Genomic DNA, 18,674 nt, shown 5'->3' with positions numbered 1-18,674 from the left:
ACAGTACACTTTTCTTCCCAGAAACCCAAAAAGGTCATCCTCACAACAAAGTAGGGAGAATGGAATGGAGTTGAAATAGGGAGATGCGCGATTAGAACTTGAGGCAAGAGAGAGAATAGAGAGAGGTTGGAGATTGATGCTAATTGAGCCTAGGGCAGAGAAGTGCTGATTCATGTAGTTCCTTTCCTATGGCTGGGGTTGACTTATGAGAAGTTTTTGTTTGTTTTGAAGTAGTAGGTAACGAATGCTCTTGAATAGCTAGTTATACAAAGCTGTGAACAATCCAGTACTGGGGTACAGCTGTAAGTATTAAATAAATGATAAACTTGACTTAAATTACAGAACCAAAAAGGAAGGACACTGTAGAGAGCTTTTGCACAGTGATGGGTCCCTGTGGAGGGATTAAAGATGATCCCAAGGATTTGTGGTAAACTGGAAAAGCTTTGGTGTCATTTGTCTGACTGGGAAACTTGTAAAGGGTGTATAAGTTTGGAGGGAGAGATAATGAGTTTGACTTTCATAATAAAGAATAAAATGTCAACAGAATACCAAACCTGATATTAGTAAATACCACATATTGAGCAGCTACCATATATGGTAGATAGGCACTCCGTTCGATGTTTTACATTTAATCCCCACAATCCCCACTCTCATCCCTATTTTACATAGGAGGAAACTGAGTCAGAGAGAGGCTATGTAACGGGGCCAAGATTATGCAGCTGATAAGTGGCGAAACCAGGCTTTGATCCGACTCCAGAAATGGCTACCTTGAACCTGAGATGGAAGTGTGAAATGATATGAACCTTCCAAGAGGGAGTACAGAGCAGAGTGAAAGACATGTTTAAAACGATCATACTGAAAGGAGAGGGAGTAGACCTCTTGAAAGCAAGGAAGAAAGATTTTTTTAAAATGGTATTCACCAATAGTGTTAAAAATCCATAAAAAAGATCCATAATGATAAGGATTGAGGGGTGAGAAAATCCATTTCATTTAAGAATGCCAGTTATTAATGACTTCCTTAAGTCAAATGATACATAATGCCAAGTTGCAAGAGAGTAAGGAGAGAGTAGATAGAGAAGATCTGGATTGTGTCATTTTTCTCTTTTGAAAGTTTAGAAATGGATATTGAGAGTAGTAGGAAGAGTAGATTTGCTTAAATATTTTCTAGTTAGGAATACCCATATTTTCCCCTGCTAAAAGGCATTCTTTGGATGTTTGTTATTACTTAATAGTCACAAATTTGTCTTTTGTTATAAGCCTTCATTTTTAGCAAGCAATATGCATTTTGGATTAATGCTTCCATTTTTCTTTTTCAGATTAATTCTATTTTTCCACCAAAAAGCTGAATGATGATTTGGTTACTTTTTTTTTTAATCAAACTGTTTTGAGAAGATACTTGAGGAAAAGTCAATGAACCGTTATCAATTTAACAGATTATTTATAGTTGCCATCTAAAACCATACAGTTATTTTCTACTAGACCAAAATAAACTTATTTTTTCAGGTTTTTTCCCACATTAAATAAAACATGTTTTTCTTTAATTTTTAGTTTTAGGTTTTACATGTTATTTGAGTTTTTAAAACTTAAAAAAGATGTCAACAATGAGAAAGAATATATGGGATATTATATTATTTACTTTGTCATTTTATTCCTCATTTACATAAAAATAAGATGTAGTTTCTGGCTTTTGTGTGCAAAATTTCTAGCATTTGAAGAAGATTATAGCGAGGCTTGTGGTTTTTCATAAAGATTGCAAGAAGCTGGAAGTATTTCAGTATTAATTGATTATTTTATCATAATCTTTTTTAAAGTAATTGCACTGTCTGAAATTATGTGAATTTACTGCAGGTCATGAAGATTAATGAGATGTCAGTGTTAAACTGGACTTCAGGTCAGGAACAAAGATACTAGGAATCATTAATGGGGGAAAACATCTGCCTCTTCTTACAGAGGCACTCATGTAGAACCATTACTTCTGTGCAGTTTCCTCTCTTGACCAGGTTTTTGTTGCTGATCCAGCTGACTGTAGAACAGTCTCTGGAACACGACAAAAGTCTCACCAAAATCGTACTTCTTTGTACTATAATATTTTGTATTTCCAATTCTGCTAGTCTGTTGATATAGGAAAAACTACCCATGTTTCTGTTGTCTTGTTATCAGTAAAAGAAACAATGGCTCAGGTGTCAGTTTCCAGATGAGTCTGACTTCTTCAGGGAACCAGAAGAATCTGGGGCTTTTGCAGGCTTCCTAGTTGCCTTTATCCTCCCTGGATTTGTGTGGTTTTTTTTTTTTTTTGGTTTTTAGTAAATGAGATAAGGGAATGGTCAAATTAGAACTAGCCCCACTACTAGCTCTGCATGCATTGTCTACACAGAAGACTTTACCTCATTTGTCCTTCTTATAGTGACTCAGTTCCCCCCCCCCGCCCACTCCACAGCCCCCCAGTCTAGAGGACGAGTTGGTTGGAGCGCTAGATGGACTTTAAAGTCCCCTTTTCTGCCAATCATAAAACATAATTATTTCCTTCTTTAAGAGAGTATTCTTGGGACTTCCCTGGTGGTCCAGTGGTTAAGACTCTGTGCTCCCAATGCAGGGAGCCCGGATTCAATCCCTGGTCAGGGAACTAGGTCCCACATGCCTGCACACCACAACTAAGACCCGGAGCAGTCAAATAAATAAATAAACATTTTAAAAAAGAGAGAGAGAACATTCTTTCTACATCTTCTTAAGATGAGTAATTTCATTAGTCTTTGATAAATGTCTCTGCTTAAGGGATTTAACTAGTTCTTTAATGTGACTTTAGAACTTCAGGAACCAAAAATGAGTGTGAATCATTTTTCTACACAGCCTGAAATATATATTCACTGGAAATATAAGAAAAGGAACTGATCAACAAATGCCCGTATAGTGGACACTTTTAAATAGTTAAGCGTAACTCTATCAGTTGTTGAAATCAGTAACTGGAAAGTAGTGTGAGGGGATCTATTTTTATATAAAAAGTAACCCACCCCTGAAATACCATTAGAAGCTATAGTTCATATTCTGCAGTGCTTTTGAGCTTTACTATTTCCTTAATTTAAAGGTTTGTTTCCTATGTTAAAGCATTTTAATTAAAAAAATCAAATTGAATTTTTTTCTACCTCCTGTACTTAAAGCACTGTGTTCTAGGCATGGTATTACAAAGTAAAATTCAACCAAATATTTGTTTAAGAAAAATGTGTTGAGTGCCTGTGGGCCAAATCTGGCCCGCCACTTATTTTATGGAACATAGCCACACTCATTCATTTACGTATTTTCTATGGATGCTTTTGCACTAAAATGACAGAGTTAAGTAGTTGCAACAGAGACCGTATGATATACAAAGCCTAAAATACAGTATTTATTTTGTGGCCCTTCCTAAACAGAAAAAGTTTGCTGACTTCTAATGCTGAGCAGCCCTAACTAGGAGAATACAGTGGAAACAGCATAGTGGCCTCAGTGGACCAACAATCTCAGTTTCTATTTGTCTCTTTGCCCTTGGTGCTCTTGGAGTCTGAGGAATAGAATCAATAGTGTGGAACTTCCACTGAAAATTACTTTCCCCTTGAGCTGGGCTTGGGTAAATCTTTTGGCTGGCTAAGTAGGAAATTTTATATTGGTTACCTCATTCATGATCAACTGTCAGAACGGAGAAGTGGACTTTGCTAGGAACTGGGCATACAGAGACACATACAATCTATTCACCCTGACTGTGTTCCATCACTGGCCTGAATAGCTCTCTTTTCATCCAAAATGAATACAAAGAAGAAAACAGTCTCCACTGAGACTATGAAAGATTACTTGAGTTCAAGAGAAGGACATTCTCACAAATATGAAGAGTTAAATTCTTTGGAGACAAAAAAACTTGAGATGTCTTCCTAATATAATTCAAGTGGCCATAAATGAGAAATTAAGTTAAGAAGCAATAGTAATAATCTCTGTTTCAAGTACCTCTTAACTTCCAGGCATTGTGCTATGCTAGGTGCTTCTTTTCTTTTTTTAAAAAATAAATTATTTATTTATTTGTTTCTTTTTGGCTGCGTTGGGTCTTTGTTGCTGCGAGCAGGGGCTACTCTTCATTGAGGTGCGCGGGCTTCTCACTGCAGTGGCCTCTCGTTGCGGAGCACGGACTCTAGGTGTGCGGGCTTCAGTAGTTGTGGCTTGTGGGCTCTAGAGGGCAGGCTCAGTAGTTGTGGCACATGAGCTTAGTTGCTCCACAGCATGTGGGATCTTCCCGAACCAGGGATCGAACCTGTGTCCCCCTGCATTGGCAGGCAGATTCTTAACCACTGCGCCACCAGGGAAGTCCCATGCTAGGTGCTTTATCTTCATTACTCTTTAGATCCTCATAGCAACTATAAAAGTTAGAAAGAATTACCTTCCTTTAACATGAGGGAAACTGATGCTCAATTATAATAGGTTAATTTCCTGAAGGCCATATAAGTTAGTAGGTGGTAGAGCCAGGAAGTAAGCCTCATAGGCCCATCTTCTTTTTTTGTTTTTTAATCGATGAATAGTTGATTTACAATGTTGTGACCTTTTTTTAAAAAAAATTGAGGTAAAATTCACGTAATGTAAAACCAACCATTTTAAAGTGTACAACTCAGTAGCATTTAGTAAATTCACAATATTGTACAATCACTGCCTCTATCAAGTTCCAAAACACTTTGATCACCCCAAAAGAAAACCCCATACCCATTAAGTACTCACTCCTTGTTTCTCCCTCTCTCTATCCCTGGCAAACACCAATCTGATTTCTCTATAGATTTACCTATTTTGGATATTTCATATAAATGGGATCACATACAATTTGTGACCATTTGAGTTTGACTTCTTTCACTTAATGTAATGTTTTTGAGGTTCATCCATGTAGCCTGTATCATTACTTCATTCCTTTTTTATGACTGAGTAATATTCTGTTGTATGGACATACCACATTTTGTTTATCCATTTATCTGTGGATGGACATTTGGGTTGTTTTCACCTTTTGATTATCGTAAATAGTGTTGCTGTGAACTTCTGTGGTCAAGTTTTATTTGAGTCCCCGTTTTCAGTTCTTTTGGGGTATATAGCAAGAAGTGGAAATGCTAGCTAGGTATATGGGAATTCTGTCTTTAACTTTTTTGAGGAACCACAAAACTGTTTTCCTCAGTGACTGCATCGCTTTACATTCTTGCCAGCACTGTACAAAGGTTACAGTTTCTCCACATCCTTGCCAACACTTGTTTCCTTGTTTTTTTTTATTGTAGCCATCCTAGTTGATGTAAAATGGTATCATTTTGTGGTTTTGATTTGCATGGCACTAATGATTAGTGATGTTGGACGTCTTTTCATGTGCTCTTGGCTGTTTGTATGTCTTTGGAGAAATGTCTAGTCAAGTCCTTTGCCCATTTTTGATTAGGTTATTTCAACCATTTGTTGAAAGGACTTCTTTCTCCATTGGATTGCCTCTGCTTCTTTATCAAAGATCAGCTGTTTGTGTTGAGTCTAGTTTCGGGTTCTATGTTCTGTTTCATTGATCTGTGTGTCTATTCTTCACCAATATCATACTGTCTTGATTTACTGTAGCTTTGTAGTAAGTCTTAAAGTCAGGTAGTGTCAGTCCTCCAATTTTGTTGTTCTTTTTCAGTATTGTGTTGGCTATTCCAGGTCTTTTGCCTTTCTGTTTTATCTTTTAAATCAGTTTGTTGATATCCACAAAATGGCTTCCTAGGATTGGGATCGCATTGAATCTGTAGATCAAGTTGAGAATTGACATCTTAACAATATTGTGTGTTCTAATCAATGACCACAGAATATCTCTCCATTTGATTTTTCTCTCTTTGATTTCTTTCAACAAAGTTATTTAGTTTTTCACATACATATCTTACAATTGTTTTGTTAGATTTATACCTAAGTACTTTTTTTCTTTTGGTGATAGTATAAATGGTATTGTTTTTAATTTTTAAATTCCAGTTGTTCCTTGCTGGTGTATAGGAAAGTGATTGAAGTTTGTATATTAGCTTTGTATCCTGTGACCTTGCTAGAATTGCGTATTAGTTCCAGTGTTTTTTGGGGGGTAAATTCTTTGGGATTTTCTTCATAATTAGTCATGTCATCTGCGAACAAAATAGTTTTACTTCTTCTTTCCCAATCTGTATACCTTTTACTTCCTTTACTTGTCTTGTATTAGTTATGACTTCCAGTACAATGTTTAATACAGATGGTGAGAGAGGACATTCTTGTCTGGTTCCTGAGCTTAGTGGGAAGGCATGCAGTTTCTTACCATTAAATACGATGTTAACTGTAGGTTTCTTGTAGATGTTCTTTATGAAGTTGAGGAAGTTCTCTCTATTCTTAGATTGCTAAGAATATTTATCACAGATGGGTATTGGGTTTTGTCAAATGCTTTTCTGCATCACTTGGTATGATCATGTGGTGTTTTTACTTTCATCTGTTGATTATGAATTGATTTTAGGATGTTGAACCAGCATTGCATACCTGGGATAAATCCTACATAGTCAAGATGTGTATTTCTTTTTATACATTGCTGGATTTGATTTGATAATATTGGTTGAGGATTTCTACATCTGTGTTCATGTAGTTTGCCTTTCTTTAATGTCTTTATCTAGTTTTGGTATTGGTAATACCCTAATGTGTCCTCATAGAGTGAGCTTTGAAGTGTTTCTTTACTTCTGTTTTCTGGAAGAGATTGTAGAGAATTTCTTCCTTAATTTCTTCCTTAAATGTTTGGTAGAATTCACCAGTGAAACCATCTAGGTATGGGAGTTTCTTTCTGGGAAGTTTATTAATTATTGTTTGAGTTTCTTCCATAGATAAAGGCCTATTCAGATTATCTGTTATTCCTTGTGTAAATTTTGATAGTTTGTATCTTTTAAGGAATTGGTCCACTTAGCTAAGTTATAAAATGTGTAGGCATAGATTTGTTCATAATATTCTTTTATTATCCTTTTAATGACCACATGATTGGTAATGATGACACTTCTTTGATTTCTGATATTAATAATTTGTATCTTCGCTCATTTTTTCTTGGTTATCCTGGCTAGAGGTTTATCAATTTTATCAGTCTTTGCAAAGAACCATTTTTTGTTTCCATTGATTTTTTTCACTACTGAGTTCCTGTTTTCAATTTCATTGATTACTGCTATAATTTTTATTGTTCTATCCTTTTATCCATTTGCTTTAGTCTTAAGTTGTCCTTCTTTGCCTTATATCCTAAGGTAGAAGCTTAGGTTATTGATTTTAAGTCTGTTTTCTTTTCTAATATATGCATTCAGTGCTATAAACTTTTCTCTAAGCCCTGCTTTTGCTGCATCATACAAATTTTGATTTGTATTTTCATTTTCATTTAGTTCAAAGTATTTTAAAAGTCCTCTTTAGATTTCCTCTTTGACCTATGTATTATTTAGAAATGTGTTGTTTAATGGCTAAATATTTTGAGATTTTTCCATCTATCTTTTTGTTATTGTTTTCTAGTTTAATTCCATTGTGTGAGAAAATACTTTGTATGATTTTTATTCTTTAAAATTTGCTAATTTGTGTTTTGTGGTACAGAATTTGGTCTACCTCGATGAATATTCCATGTGAGCTTGAGAACATGTATTCTGCTGCTTTTGGATGAAGTATTATGTAAATGGCAGGTAGATTTAGTTGCTTGATGGTGCTATTCAATTCACCTATCTTTATTTTCTCTCTTTTGTTTTTTTGGCTACTGAAAGGGGGTGTTGAAGTCTCCAACTATAATAGTGGATTTGTCTATTTCTCTTTGCAGGTCTATCTTTTGCCTCATATATTTTGTTTTGTTTTGTTATTTTGTTCAGTATTTTTATTTAATTTTTTAACAGACAATTTATATACCTCCCCCACCCCTTCCTTTTTTTTTTTTTGCGTTACGCGGGCCTCTCACTGTTGTGGCCTCTCCCGTTGTGGAGCACAGGCTCTGGATGCGCAGGCCCAGCAGCCATGGCTCACGGGCCCAGCCGCTCCGTGGCATGTGGGATCTTCCTGGACCGGGGCACAAACCCGTGTCCCTTGCATCGGCAGGCGGACTCTCAACCGATGCGCCACCAGGAAAGCCCCCCCCCACCCCTTCCTTTAAGTTAGTGTGACAATTTTCCATAATAAACTACTTAAAGAGAAGCTTTGGTCAAGAATGGAATGAAATAGCAAAAGAAAAAAACAAACAAAAAAAACCCCCAAATCATTGCTGCTTTTAAAAAGCCAACACTTTCACCAATTACACTCAAACAAAACACACAACAAGGTTTGCGCCATATGCGTCTTCAGTGTTTCCTGGAGGCTGGCTCTCCTCCCCATGATGCAAATGGCGGAGTTGCTCGGTGCAGCCTGTCTGTCCTCATGCTGGATCTAGGAGGCTCGCTCAGCTTCACATTATCCAAAGGCCCGGGATAGAAGACTCTAAGGTCTTGAAATCCCAAATGGTCATGGCTCCGTCAATGCCAGTAGTGCAAAATTTGTGACAATCTTGCTTGTCCACCTCATAAATAGACACTTGAGTGATGCTGTTCTGGTGCAGCGTCTCCAGGGCTGCGTTTCGGTCCTTGGTTGTGGCCCACTTGTCCATGTTGCAGAAGCACTCCATGGCTGACATGTTGCACTGTATGCTCTGTTTCGGGATGTCTAGCTTGGAGACGAAGGTCAAGCAGCCACATTTGTTGTAGTTAAAGAGCATGGGGCAGCAGTCATGGCCAGCAGCCACAACGCTGTTCTCCGAGACGAACGACACACTCTGGAGGGGCAGGAGCTCTGTCTTCAGAGTTGAGACCGGAACGCTTTTTTAGGCATCAACAACAGACACGGTGCCATCGTGGCTGACCCAGGCCAGGTGGCTCCCGCTGGCGAAGAAGCTGACCCCATTCACCCAGCCGCCAGTGCCACTGCCACCAACCTCTGACATCAGCTGACCAAAAGGCATCTTGCTGCCCCAGGGCGTACTGGCGACTGTGGAGCAAATGGGGTTTTTTATGTGCTTGCTTACCCACCAGTCATTTTCTGACTCGAAGTAACAAACAGAAATGAGTCGTGCTCTGCTGCCCACAGCAAATTTGTTCTCTAGCGGGGACCACTTGACAAAAGTGGCTGCACAGTTAATTCTCAGGATCACCAGGGTCAGCTTCCAGACTCCACCTTTCTGACCCCAGACGTAGGCATTGTGGTCAGCCCCACAAGTGACAATGCGGTCCCTCCTGGGAGCCCAGTCGATACCTGTGATGTGTCTGTTGTGCTCCCTGAATTCATGAGCTTTCACCCACTGGCTCCCATTCTTATAGATGTGGACTTCGTGGTTATTGGGGCTAAGGGCAATCTGGGTACGATCCCTGTTCAGGCATGACAGGTGATTGGCTCTAGTAAAAATTGATGCAGGGACATTATTCTTAGTGTTTTCAAAGGATAGACAGCTGGGAGTCAGGGCCGTCTGGACAGGCTCGGAGCGTTGAATTCACAGACTCTGGTCAGAGGACACGAACAGGCTCCGGCGGACGCGGGCAGAGGACTGAGGCCCAGAGGGAGCCCCTTATATATTTTGATGCTGTCTTGTGTGGTGCATACATATTAAGGATTGTTATGCCTTCTTGGAGGATGTATCATTTTCTAATGCCCCTCTTTATCCCTGATTATTTTTCTTGTTCTGAAGTCTACTTTGTCTAAAACTGATATATCTATTCCAGCTTTCTCTTGATTAATATTAACATGGTATATCTTTCTTTATCCCTTTGCTTTGAACCTAGATGTATCTTTATATTCAATGTGAGTTTATAAAATCTACTCTGACAATCTCTTTTAATTGGTATATTTAGGCCATTCACATTTAAAGTGAGTATCAATATACTTGGATTAATATGAACCATGTTTGTAACTTTTGTATTTGTTATACTTCGTTTTTTTTAAACAATAACAGGTCCCCTTTTTCTACCTTCCTTGATTTCAGTTGACCATTTTGTATGATTCTCTTTTCTCTCCTGTCTTAGCATATCCATTATATTTCTTTTAAAAAGGGTTTTTAGTTGTTGCTCTGGAGTTTACAGTGTATATTTACAACTTATCTAAGTCTACTACCGGATAACTCTACTCTGCTTCTCAGATAGTACAGGTGCCTTTCATTTTACTTATCCATTTGCTATAATTAACAAATACGCTCTTACTATTATTACTTAGAACAGTTATCTATTAAGAATAGGAAAAATAGATTTTATTTTACCTTCATTTATTCCTTCTCCAATGCTCTTTCTTTCTTTGTGTAGATCTGACTTTCTGACCTATGTCATTTTCTTTCTCTGAAGAACTTTTTAAAACAGTTTTTACTAGGCAGGTCTACTGGTGACAAATTCCCTCAGTTTTTGTTTATCTGAGAAAGTTTTTATTTTTCCTTCACTTTTGAAGGATAATTTCACTGAATACTTCTAGGTTGGTGTTTTTTTTTTTTTTTTCTTTCAACACTAAATATTTCACTTCATGGCTTCTGACAAGAAGTCAAATGTACTTCTTATCCTTGTTCTCTATAAGTAAGGTGTTTTTTTCTCTCTGGCTTCTTTCATGATTTTCTCTTTGTGTTTGGTTTTCTGTAGTTTGAATATGATATGTTTAGGTGTAGAGTTTTGGGGTATTTATTTTGCTTAGTGTGCTTTGAGCTTCCTGGATGTGTGATTTGGTGTCTGTCATTAATTTTGGAAGATTCTCAGCCATTATTCCTTCAAATGTTTTTTCTCTTTTGTCTCATTCTTCTTCTGGTATTCCAGTGACACCTTTTGTAATTGTCCCATAGTTCTTGGATAGTCTTTTCTCCTTTTTAAAATTCTTTTTTCTGTTTGCATTTTAGTTTGGGAAGTTTCTCTTGACATATCTTTAAGTTCACTGATTCTTTCCTTGGCCATGTCCAGTCTACTGATGAGCCCATTAAAGGTATTATTCATTTTTGTTATGGTGTTTTTGATTTTTAGCATTTCCTTTTAATTCTTCCTTAGAGTTGTATATACTTACATTACCTGTCTGTTCTTGCATGTTGTCTACCTTTTCGATTAGAGTGCTTACCATAGTAATCACAGTTGTTTTAAATTCCCTGTCTGAAATTATCCCTGGTAATCCCCAAACCTGTGCCATATCTAAGTCTTGTTCTAATGCTTGCTTAATCTCCTCACACTCTGTTTTCCCTTGCCTTTTAGCATACTTTTTAGTGTTTTTTAAAAGCCAGGTAGGATATATTGGATAATAGAAATGGAGGTAAATAGGCCTGTAGTATAAGGTTTCATGTTAATTTGGCTAGGAGCTAGGCTGTGTTTAATGTTTGTTGTAGGTGTAGATGCCAGAGGCTTCAGTTTTCTCTAGTGTCTTTATTTTTAAAATTTTCTCTCCCATTATCTTTGGTTTTCCGTAAGAAGTCCTTTTTAAATAGAGTCTGCTTCTTGCAACTCTTTCCGTTGTAAGAGTTTCAGCTCTTCTTTTTTAGTCCTGATCTTGCTACTACTCCCTGCTAACTGGAATGGCAGCTACCCTTGCAAAATGCCCCTTTATTCACCACAGCATTCAGGACCACAGCACTAGTATAGATTGCATATTTCCCTCTCCAGAGACTCTCAGGATCAGATCCATGATTCTTTTCTTTTTTTTCTTTTAATTAATTAATTTACTTTTTAAATTTTTATTTTTGGCTGCATTGGGTCTTCGTTGCTGTGCGCAGGCTTTCTCTGGTTGCAGTGATCGGGGGCTACTCTTCATTGCGGTGCGTGGGCTCTAGGCACGTGGGCTTCTGTAGTTGTGGCACGCAGGCTTAGTTGCTCTGCGGCATGTGGGATCTTCCCGGGCGAGGGCTTGAATCCGTGTCCCCTGCATTGGCAGGTGGATTCTTAACCACTGCACCACCAGGGAAGCCCAGACCCATGATTCTTGACATCCTCTTTTACTTTCTGTCACCACCGAAACTCACTGGCCGTCCATTAGCCCAGAACCCTTGTCTCTGTACTGATCTGTACCTCCCTCTATCACATCCTGGTTCCTCCCATAGCCCTCCCACTGTCCCCTAGAGCTCCCGAACTGCCATTAATAATTTCTCCAATGGCCTCAATCTTGCCCCAGCCTCACAGTGTAATTTCACTTTTTGCCTCTGGGATTCTCTGCTTCTGCCAAGCAGATGCCTGAGGTAGCCCCCTCTGGCACCATTCTGCTACCTCTGCCTACTACCTGGTAACCATGCTGCCTGCCTTTGAGCTAGCTCCTTGAGTACAGTGAGTCCTTCCCTCTTCAAATTTTTGCCCATGCTGCTGCTTCACATGCAGCAGTTTTTCCAGTCTTTGCTTGGCTGACTCTATACATTCTAATCTGGGTTTCCTTGTGCTAATCTCTGTTGGTGCCTATTTGTTTCCTTCTTGGCACTTATTTAAATTTGCAATTGTATATTCACTTACTCACTTAGCCTTTTTCATTGATTCTAAGATATACATTTCCCCCCACATTTCTGAAATTGGGGCACATCTTACCCTGGATACCTTGATTGCTTTCTGAATGGTAAATAAAATAACGGTTTATATTATAATTAATTGTAATTAAAAAATCAATAAAATACTGTGCTTTTGATTATCTGTTCTGCTAGTTGATTGTGGGTCCCAAAGGAATCACAGTAGGAACCAGTGCCTGGTACAGTACCTGGCACCTAGTAGGCACTCCATAAATAATGCTTGGATGAATATAATTATCTGTTTGGGAGATGATGGCCCTAATATGTCTGAAGACGAATCAGTCAGTATATGCATGTAAATTTTTAATTCAGTGTCTGTGTTTGAGTTTTTAATCTTTGGAGATTGCCTTATTCTGGAATTGAAGATATTTAAATGTGTCTATTTTGTTCCCCTATTTATGTAAATTGTCCCATTATCAATATATGTACTTTCTTATTTAAGAGTATTTACTCACCATGTATGAAAAATGAATCCACATAAGCTTTTATCAAGTATCAGCAATTGCCTCTCATTAGGGGGAAGAATGAAGAAGGTACCAAACAGTAGCAGACTTGTAAGCTTTAGACAGTTTTGAGTGCTTGAACTTGCTTTTTCGTTTTACATCGTCCTCTAAGGAGTGCAGTCACTTGGCGTGCCTACTTCACTTTTAAGGGAAAGAACAGCGAACAGGCAGCATGAATGACTGGAGTGCCTTAGGCCAACTCCTCGACAGGGTTCAAGCTTACTCCACAGCTGGAGGGAAGGTATGGCTCTCAGTCCTTTTCATTTTCTGAATCCTGCTACTGGGGACAGCACTCAACCTGGGATGATGAGTAGTTTGCCTTTTGTTGTAACACTCGACAGCCTGGTTGTGAAAACTTCTGCTACGATAAGTCCTTCCCAATCTCTCACGTGTGCTTCTGGGTCCTGCAGATTGTATCTGTGTCTGTCCCCACACTTTTGTACCTAGCACACGTGATCTGTGTGATGCGAAAGGATGAGAAGTTGAACAAGAAAGAGGAGCAACTCAAAGTTGCCCAAACCGATGATGCCAGTGTGGAGGTGCACTTGGAGGAAATTGAAATCAAGAAGTTCAAGTATGGCATTGAAGAACATGGCAAGGTGAAAATGAGGGGGGGCTTGCTGTGAACCTATACCATCTGTTTCTTCTTCAAGACAGTCTTTGAGGTGGCTTTCCTGCTGAGCCAGTGGTACATCTATGGCTTCCACGTGAATGTGGTTTACAATTGCAAACGAGACCCCTGCCTCGTCAAGTGGACTGCTTCCTCTCTCTCCCCACAGAGAAAAAGAAGCATCTTCATCCTCTTCATGCCACTGGTGTCCTTGGTGTCTCTTGCCTTGAATATCATAGAGCTTTTCTATGTCTTTCTTAAGAGCGTTAAAGACCATGTGAAGAATCCAGAGCGTGAGCTTTACCACAATACATCTGGTCTGCCAAGCCCCTCCAATGGCTCCTTATCAGCTGTTGCTCTCTCCACCATGTCCCTTCACAGGGACAAACTGGTTCCTAGAGACAGAAACAGTTCTTCCTGTAACAGTTACAGCAAACAAGGAAGTGAGCGGAACCCTGCTAATTACAGCACATAGCAAGTTCGAATGGGACAGGCAGGAAGCACCGTTTCTAACTCACATACGCAGCGTTTTGATTTCCCTGTTGACAAGTGGAATTCTAAAAAAAATCTAGCTACTGGACACTGGCCATTGCAGCCCAGCAGCCGTTTTGCAGAGCCAGCAGTCATGCCACCAGCAGTGTAAATGACCTAGAAATCTACACACATGGTTGAAAGCATTACAGTTCTGCTCAATTGTTAAAGAAAAGGAAAGTGCAATAGACAGTGTACTTTTGTTTCAGTGGAGGGTGGTACTCAACAACCTCAGTAGTGAGGCTTAGCAGATACAAAGACATTAGCCTACCATGGTTCTTCTGAGATGTCTGGGATAGAAGGATGGAGAGAGAGGGATTAACAGAGGTACATGTTGATATTTAAAATGGTTGACTCAACTTGCGTTCTAAGTAAAAGTTGCACTAGGTGATGCATAAGTAAGGCCTTTTTCTCACCCATATTCCCCTAGAATGGTTCAGTGTATGTGAGAGTGATAGATATTTGCCACGTATTGGTATAAACAGATGCAGTATAAACTCACAAACATAGATTTTAAAATAATGCTCACAGTGTTCAAATTTGAGCTTTTCTCGTGGATTTTTTGGTGTGGGTCAAAATGATGTTTGCATTACATAATTTCTATTGTGAAAATAAAACACTGTTTTTTTCCTAACCCCCCCACCCCTAGTGTATCCTATTCTAGATACTGGTTCTATTCATTATAATTTTTTCTCTTTTGTAGAAAGATGTCATAAATGATTTCCTTTTTCTGAAATGTAATCATTGATGCTTGAATGATAGAATTTTAGTACTGTAAACAGAACTCGTTAATGTGAGAAACTTAAAAGAAATGCTTAGAGCTGGACTACTAAGTGTTCTTACATGAATTTTGCAGTAACTGACAGTTCTTACCTTTATCCAATTTAATAAACTCTACTGAATAAACATTATTTCGGGGCTTATATTCTTTTGAGTTTGACAGTCTTTTGGGGTGGCTAGCAGTTTTGATATTTGTCCTAAGATTTTATTTGGAATGCAAGAGAGGTTGAAAGAGGTTTGTGTATTATCCATGTAACTAATTTGTTTGAAATATATACCAAAGAAATCTAACCATTTCTTCAAATGTCTTTTTTAAAGCTCATCACAGATGATTGGTGAAAATGCTGAGCTTAATACTTTATTCTTGCACGGCAGCTACATAAGCAGTTTTGTAAAGTGAGAAATACTAATTTGTTTAACATTTCACATTGAACTACTGTCATGTTCAGCTTTACTGCACGCAACGTAGACCTAGCCCATCATATATTCTAGAGAGTGTTCTTTGTTCAATAAAGTTTTAAGAGAGCAGTCTGCATCACTGCCTTCTCTGAGAGCTTCTAGCTGCACTGACCTTCCTAGTCTTTTGAATTCTTCACTGATACATCTTTAAGCAAAATACGCTAGAATAGATTTTTGGAGATGGAATTGTGGAGACTATGTTAGAGAAGGTTTTAGTATTAGCATTTTTAATTATATGTAGCAGGATCACAGATATACTTACTACTTTCAGATGTGCAAAAAAATGTAGCTTCTTTGTTTTTCTTTTAACTGATCTACTCTTCATCAGAAGCTTCCTCCCACCCCACAGGGCACCGGGGGAAGGTGAAGCTGGGGATAGCATTAAGCCTGCCAATCCATCTGACTGCATCTTGCTCTGACAGTCTCATTTGGAAAACCCATTCTCTTGGTTCAGTCAAGAGTGTTTTACATTTCCTCCTCACAAACCTTTTCTTGAGGAAGAATGACTATTATTTTCTAATGGGGTGTGTGTTTCTGTGGAAGACTGCAAAACTCCTGAAACCTTGGAATCAGATTGGACACTGCCACCCTCACTTCCTGTTTCACATTAATTTTCACCTATTGCTTGCTTGATTTTCTTTAATTTTTATCTTGAGATACAGATTCACATGCAATTATAAGCAATAATAGATTCCATATATCCTTCAACTCATTTCTCCCAATAGTAAGAGATATGGGAACATATGTATATGTATAACTGATTCACTTTGTTATAAAGTGGGTTATAATTTTTTTTAACATCTTTATTGGAGTATAAGTTTTACAATGGTGTGTTACTTTCTGCTTTACAACAAAGTGAATCAGTTATACATATACATATGTTCCCATATCTCTTCCCTCTTGAATCTCCCTCCCTCCCACCCTTCCTATCCCACCCCTCTAGGTGGTCACAAAGCACCGAGCTGATCTCCCTGTGCTATGCGGCAGCTTCCCACTAGCTATCTATTTTACATTTGGTAGTGTATATATGTCCATGCCACTCTCTCACTTCGTCCCAGCTTACCCGTCCCACTCCCCATATCCTCAAGTCCATGGTCTAGTAGGTCTGTGTTTTATTCCCATCCTACCCCTAGTCTCTTCATGACATTTTTTTTCTTAGATTCCATATATATATGTTAGCATACGGTATTTGTTTTTCTCCTTCTGACTTACTTCACTCTGTATGACAGACTCCAGGTCCATCCACCTCACTACAAATAACTCAGTTTCATTTCTTTTTATGGCTGAATAATATTCCATTGTATATATGTGCCACATCTTCTTTATCCATTCATCTGTTGATGGGCATTTCGGTTGCTTCCATGTCCTGGCTATCGTAAATAGAGCTGCAATGAACATTTTGGTACATGACTCTTTTTGAATTATGGTTTTCTCAGGGTATATGCCCGATAGTGGGATTGCGGGGTCTTATGGTAGTTCTATATTTAGTTTTTTAAGGAACCTCCATACTGTTCTCCATAGTGGCTGTATCAATTTACATTCTCATCAACAGTGCAAGAGGGTTCCCTTTTCTCCACACCCTCTCCAGCATTTATTGTTTCTAGAGTTTTTGATGATGGCAGTTCTGACCGGTGTGAGATGATATCTCATTGTAGTTTTGATTTGCATTTCTCTAATGATTAATGATGTTGAGCATTCATTCATGTGTTTGTTGGCAAAAATGGGCAGAAGAACTAAATAGACATTTCTCCAAAGAAGAGCATATAGTTTTGTAAGAAACTAGCATACTCTTTTTCCAGAGTGGTTTCTATTCCCATCAGCAGTGTATGACTGGTCTCGTTTCTCCATGTGCTCACCAGCATTTGGTATTATCACTCTTTTTTATTTTAGCCATTCTGATAGGTATGTAGGTGATCTCATGGTAGTTTAAATGTGCATTTCTGTAATGGCTAATAATGTTGACTGTCTTTTCATGTGCTTATTTGGCATCTCTGTATCCTCTTCAGTGAAATATCTGTTTGTATCTTTTGTCCATTTTCTAGTTGAATGTTTGTTTTATTACTGTTCAGTTTAAGGAGTTTTTAAAATATATATATTCTGGATTAAAATCCTTTGTTGGATGTGTTTGAAAATATTTTCTTCCAGCTTGTAGCTTGTCTTTTCATTGCTTAATAGAGTCTTTCACAGAGCAGAATATTGTAATTTTGATGAGGTGATTTAACAGTTTTTTTCCTTGTAAGTATTGTATTTTTGGTGGTAAGTCTAAGAACTCTTTGTCTAGTCCTTTATCCTAAAGATTTTCTCCTTTGTTTGCTTCTAAAATTTTATAGATTTACATTTTGCATTTAAGTCCATGATCCATTTTGAGTTAATTTTTGTATAAGTTGTTTGAGAGATGTAGGTTGAGGCTTTTTGTTTTTTGGCCCTGTGGATGACCAGTTGCTATAGCACCACTTGTTGAAAAGTCTCTCCTTCCTCCATTGAATTTCTTTTGCAGGCAAAAATCAGTTGAGCATATTTGCGTAGCTTTATTTCTGGATTCTCTGAGGTGTCCCATTGATCGATGTGTTTATCCTTCTGCCAGTATCATGGTTTCTTGACTACTGATATGTAGCTCTGTAGCAGGCCTCAACATCAGATATAGTGATTCCTCCCACATTATTCTGCTTTTTCGAAATTTCTTTAGCTATTCCAGGTCATATGCCTTTCAATTTCTGTTTTAGAATAAGCTTTCCTATATCTACAAAACACTTGCTGGGATTTTAATAGGAATTACTTTAAATTTATACATCATTTTGGGGAGGTTTGGCATCTTGTTAAGTCTTCTGATACATGAGTACAGTATGTTTCTCAATTTATTTAGGTTCTCTTCAATTTTTTTCATTAACATTTTGTAATTTTCAGGATACAGATCCTACAGATTTTTTTTTTTTCTTTTGCGGTACGCAGGCCTCTCACTGTTGTGGCCTCTCCCGCTGTGGAGCACAGGCTCCGGACATGCAGGCTCAGCGGCCATGGTTCACGGGCCCAGCCGCTCCGCGGTGTGGGATCCTCCCGGACTGGGGCACGAACCTGTGTTCCTTGCATCGGCAGGCGGACTCTCAACCACTGCGCCACCAGGGAAGCCCTATAGATATTTTTTTAGGTTTATATTTCATTTCCTTGGAGCAATTGTAAATGGTATTTTGCTTCTAATTTCTGTCTCCACATATTTATAGTTTGTATATAGAAATGTGATTGATTTTTGTGTGTTTATCTTGTATCCTACAATCTTGCTATAAACTCACTAGTTCTAGGAGTTTTT

At 38.3% G+C, this 18,674-nt stretch overlaps 1 protein-coding gene and 2 pseudogenes across 5 annotated transcripts in view; 2 read left to right on the top strand and 1 right to left on the bottom strand.

Annotated features, from left to right (window-relative positions):
- CDKL5 (cyclin dependent kinase like 5) overlaps nt 1-18,674 on the top strand; it is a 173,334-nt gene that overhangs the window by 64,889 nt on the left and 89,771 nt on the right. The window lies entirely within an intron of this gene.
- On the bottom strand, nt 8,395-9,408 carry LOC131748669 (actin-related protein 2/3 complex subunit 1A pseudogene; annotated as a pseudogene).
- LOC131748663 (gap junction alpha-1 protein-like) lies at nt 13,163-14,243 on the top strand (annotated as a pseudogene).

The sequence above is a fragment of the Kogia breviceps genome, chromosome X (assembly GCF_026419965.1).
Source record: "Kogia breviceps isolate mKogBre1 chromosome X, mKogBre1 haplotype 1, whole genome shotgun sequence".
Classification (NCBI taxonomy): Eukaryota; Metazoa; Chordata; class Mammalia; order Artiodactyla; family Physeteridae; genus Kogia; species Kogia breviceps.
The sequence above is the reverse complement of the archived record's forward strand: the minus strand, read 5'-3'. Positions and strand labels throughout refer to the sequence as shown.